This window comes from Vigna angularis, chromosome 11 (assembly GCF_016808095.1).
Source record: "Vigna angularis cultivar LongXiaoDou No.4 chromosome 11, ASM1680809v1, whole genome shotgun sequence".
Lineage (NCBI taxonomy): Eukaryota > Viridiplantae > Streptophyta > Magnoliopsida > Fabales > Fabaceae > Vigna > Vigna angularis.
Window position 1 is genome coordinate 15,274,948 of NC_068980.1, and position 5,055 is coordinate 15,280,002.

At 36.4% G+C, this 5,055-nt stretch overlaps 1 long non-coding RNA gene across 1 annotated transcript; it reads left to right on the forward strand.

The window, feature by feature from the left end:
• The first annotated feature begins 4,104 nt into the window (after positions 1 to 4,104).
• LOC128194771 (uncharacterized) lies at positions 4,105 to 5,055 on the forward strand. The gene is made up of 3 exons (XR_008246129.1): positions 4,105 to 4,546; positions 4,631 to 4,742; positions 4,929 to 5,055. It is a non-coding gene; the product is annotated as an uncharacterized LOC128194771 (long non-coding RNA).

The window sequence follows — 5,055 nt, forward strand, 5'->3', positions numbered from 1 at the left end:
TAAGAGAGCTGGACAGGTTTATGCTTGATTTCAGTGTTTTTGTGCAGGTTTTAAGGTGAATTTGGTGAAAGAAGTGAAGAAGGAGAGAGATGGAATCAGAAAAGACATCAAAAAGTGCAAAAGGAGAAGCCGCAACTGCCGCTCAGCGGCAGTTTACCGCTGAGCGGCACTCAGGAGTTCACGGGGGATCCGCTGAGGGGCAAAATGGCCGTTGAGGGGAAGAAACCAACTCACGCACTCACCGCTGAGCGGTACTTTACCGCTGAGCGGCACTATTTTTGGGCTTGGGCCTAATTTCCTGTAATTTACGAATAGTATATAAGCTTTAGGACTTCCTAGGGTTTGTATCTTTGGCAGAAACGAAGCAAACACTCTCTCTTCCACCCCTTTGAAGGAGGATCTTGGATGCTCAGGCTACCTCTTCACCTTTCTAGGGTTTTATCTTTCATTCTTCCATTATTATTCATCTAGTTTCACCATGAATATGGTGAACTAAACCTTGTATTATTGTTGGGGAATCAATGTAGTCTTGTGAAACTCTCATATATGGAATTTGTTTTTACATCTTATATTTAAGACCTATGCTTTCTTTCATCAGTAGTTAGGATTTTTCCTCTTTGCTCAATGCTTGCTTTGTTTAACTCATTCAATGCATGATTATTGATTTTGTCGATACGGGAACGTACGGGAAGTCTAGATCCGGGGAATTTCTCCCAATAGTATATTGGTTGTCGTTAAGCTTCTGCACTAAAAGAACTAATTATTAGGAATGCTAGGAATTGTATGAACTCGTAATTAGGGATAGGCCTTCTTGCAAGGTAATTTAGAGAGTGGCATTAACAATGATGAAAAGAATGTTGAATTCCTAAAATATGAGAGTGGATAAGATGAAATTGATAACCCCAACAACATACTCATCCATATATTCCATTGAAGTGTTTGTATTTTGTTTTAGCCATTGATCAAAACTCATGCATACATGTTTATTTTCTGTTTTGCATATTAAATTCCACTTATTTCGTTCTTAAGTCTTAAATAATCAACGAATCACATAACTAAACTAGGCCGTGAGTCCTTTGGGAGAACGATACTTGGTCTTACCGAGTTTATTACTTGAAACGATTCGGTCATACTTGCCGATTGTTCAACAAGTTTGTGGCGCCGTATTTCAGTGTTCATAAATATTTCATCATCTATACACTGATGTCATAGGCTAAGAGGAGAGCTACACAAGAGATCGCAAAGAAAAATGTTCACCCTCACATATTGTCTCGTGTGGGTTATGAGAAATTGGAGCAGAAGATGATGAAAGAGGCATCTGCCTCTAATCCTATTGGGGGCTCTGATACGAGTACCATAACTCGTCCTCCACGCCATGTTACATGGAAGAGAGCTCGCCAAAGACCATCTGGGAGTACACATCTAAGGAAACAGCGAGCATAGCTAGGCGCATTATAAGTCCATATATTAACAACATATGATCTCCCATATGTGATTAACTTAACTTTACATATTTGGTTGTAGGATGAGTTGGTAGAGCAGAGCACATAGGGTACATTCAATCTTGGGGGCCGTAAGGACATATTGGCAATTGCCATTGGTCGTCCAGAGCATTCTGGACGTCTTCGAGGTGTTGGTAAATTTATTGGGATCCGTCAATTCTTGGGTCCTCCAACAAGTCATCATAGTAAAGCCCATGTTAGTGAGGAGGTCCACAAGGGTATAAGAGAATAAATTAGACAGGAGATGAGGGAGGAAAGGAGGGAGGAGATCAGCGAGATGAAGAAAGAGTACGGTGATGTGCGAGCACAATTGAAGAAGGAGTACTCTGATATGTGGGCACAATTGTTAGCAGATGTGCGAGCAGAATTAGCCTCCTTCTCAAGCCAGCCTAGGAATCCCCCTCAACCTTCTCATCTTTGTATAAGCACAAAGGAGAGTTGTGATGTTTCTCCTCAAAACGCTTCTCCCACTATTGATGCAGACGACGAGTTGTTTAATGATAATGCCCTACAGTTCTTGGTGGCCTTAGGTAATTTATCTTATTATATTGTCTAGATGTACTTGTTTGTTGAATTATATTCTTTGATATATTACAAATATTATTTGGATAAATTAGGTAAAATGTATACATTGGGGTCAACCATACACCATGAAACCATTACAGCTGATATGATAAGAGTGGTGGTTGTAGACGTATGAGATGCTACAGCTCGAGTCCCTGTGTCCTCTTAGGATGTTCAGACAATGGGACAGGCCCGTGGAAATTTTATCCTTTGGCCCCTTAGATTATTAAGAACAATTGTGAAGGAGGTAATTGTTTTAATTAGGAACTTTGTTGATTTTATTGGTAATATTAGTATTTTGCAAGTTTTTAAATATGTATACCAGGTTGAAGCACAAGGGCAGGAAGATATGAATGAATCACTACAACAACCGTCGCAGCCGCCACAACAAATAATTCTAGAACAACTTGGTGTGTTGGAAGTGAAGATCTCCCTTTCTTCTATAGAGTTACAAATGCCTCCTGAAGGCACAAACATGAAATCTTTGCTCTCTTTCTTCATATGTCAGAGGGATATTTTTGAAATTCTCTCTGGCACTGATATGTTATGTATATCAGTACTACAACTTTGGTTGTTGTAAGTAAATTTCTACATTTTTGAAGTTTAAAAATATTCAATATTTTATTCTAACATTATTCATTTTCAATGTTTAAGGTATTTACATCGGTTGAGCATTGAAAAGAAGAATGATCATTTATGGTTTTATTGACCCTATTGTCATTCAAGGAGTTGGGAATAAAGGTGAAGAGGTCCAAAAGTACCTCTTAGAGGCTTTAGTAAACGGAAAAAAGCAAGTGTACTTAGCACCTTATTTGCAACACTAAGTATATAATTTTTATTAATAAAATTCTATTTATGTAAATGTTATTTAACACTATTATTGTTTGAATCTGCAAGGGTCACTTGCAATTGTTACTAATTCTTCCTCAACAGTTTCTTGTAGTTCTCTTATTTTCATTGCACAAAAAACCTCACACTTTGGCAATTAAAAGTACACTAATATTGTAAGTTTTTTAATAATTTATTTGTTGTGTACACATAACTGATTTTACTAAGTTCCTTAGGACTCATTTCAATATACATTTAACTTTATAGAGTGGTTGAGACATATTCAAGGTTGCAGGGAACACATATCGTCTCTAGAAAGAAGTTATTGTTTATTGCACCAACTTTAAGTAGTTAATCTTTCAAACTATAAATACAATTTTATGATATTTTATAAATTTAACTTGTAGTGCTCACGTCAACCGGAAGTTTTGAGTGCGGATATTATGTCATGAGGCATGTCATAAAGGATGCCCGGGAGTAGTGGGCTACATTTCTTTTAACCATTTGTAAATGATTAAATGTTTCAACACTACATTTTGAGTTTAGGAACTATTTTATGTGTAACTATGTTAAGTAACTATCTTAGAAGTAACTATGTTAGGTAAATATATATATTTAGGAACTTTTTTAGGTAAATATTACATTTTGGTGTGTTAATGGAAACAATATTGATTATTTTACTTGTTATTGATTATTTAAACTCTATTCTGAGATTGAATTTTATGCATGTCTGGATATAGATAGTAACACATACAAATCAAATATTTAAAAAAAATGTCTTTTCACTAATGGAAAAATGACATTTTATAACAAGCCTATTATAACGGACAAAAATTATCCATCATAATAAGTAGATATTATAACGTATTTTTTGAAATCAGTTATAATATGAAACGCAGTGGCAAACTTGTAAATAAGTTTAAGACATATTATAACGTAGTTTTGAAAATCAGTTATAATATGAAATGCGATGGCAAACTTGTAAATAAGTTTAAGACATATTATAACGTAGTTTTGAAAATCAGTTATAATATAAAAAGCGGTGGCAAACTTGTAAATAAGTTCTAAACATGTATTATAACGGAGTTTTAGAAATAAGTTATAATATCTCTTCCTATCTCATTTTCCATATCCCTCTCGCTAGATTTCATTTCACGTTTTCTCTGATTCTCATCCATATCTTTTGCCACATCTTCATTGTGCTTGCACCTCATTTTCAGTTACCCGTTGCTTCTCTCATTCTCGCGAAGCATCGCCATCAAACCATACCTCGAGTTCTCTCTCCTGCAACAGCCACCGTTCTTCACATATCCACCTTTTCTCCTCACATTTCTACCTTATTTCAGCTATTTCGGCCTTAGAAACATCATCTTCACCGATGAGTTCTTCGATCTGAGGCCTCCGCTAGGGTTTCCCTCATCTTTCATCTTTTTCTTTGATTTTAACCGTTTAAATCCTCTTTTGCTTCGATTAAACACTTTCCACCGTTTAATCGGTTAACCTAGTGTTTTAAGGTTCTTTCACCGTTCGATTTAGGGTTTCCTTGCTTCATTCACAGTTTTGGTTCATTTGCTCTTGGATTCGTATCATTCCGCTGCGTTTCACTCTTTGAGGGAGCTTCGAAGGAGTTCATAGCGTGTTCGTTTGTAGTAGTGATGATTCATACATTCTACTATTTTGTTTTTTCCTAATTTTTTATGTTTTTCTTCTATTAATTTCACTAATTTCTCTCCTAGATTGGTGGGGATTGTGTTTGGATTGGTGGAGAAATTAGCGGCGTTAGCACGAGAGAGAGGAGGAGGGAGCCTTGAATGCCGAATCCACGACAGTGATTGGAGAATTTTGAAGGTAGTTATAGTTCACATTCTTCTCTGTAACACTTTCCCCCTCTTTTTATCCTGTTAATTTTGTTTTCATTGATTCTTGAAGAACAAAAAGATTGGGTTTTAAATCTCCTGCACGAGAATCTGCTGCTACTGTTTGCCTTCTAATTAGTTTGTTCCAATGTGTTTATTTTCTGTGTCTGATTGATAGATATGGGATACTGCTGGGCAAGAGAGATTCCAAAGTCTCGGGGTTGCATTTTATAGAGGCGCGGATTGCTGTGTTCTTGCGTATGATGTTAATGTGATGAAATCTTTCGATACCCTTGACAACTGGC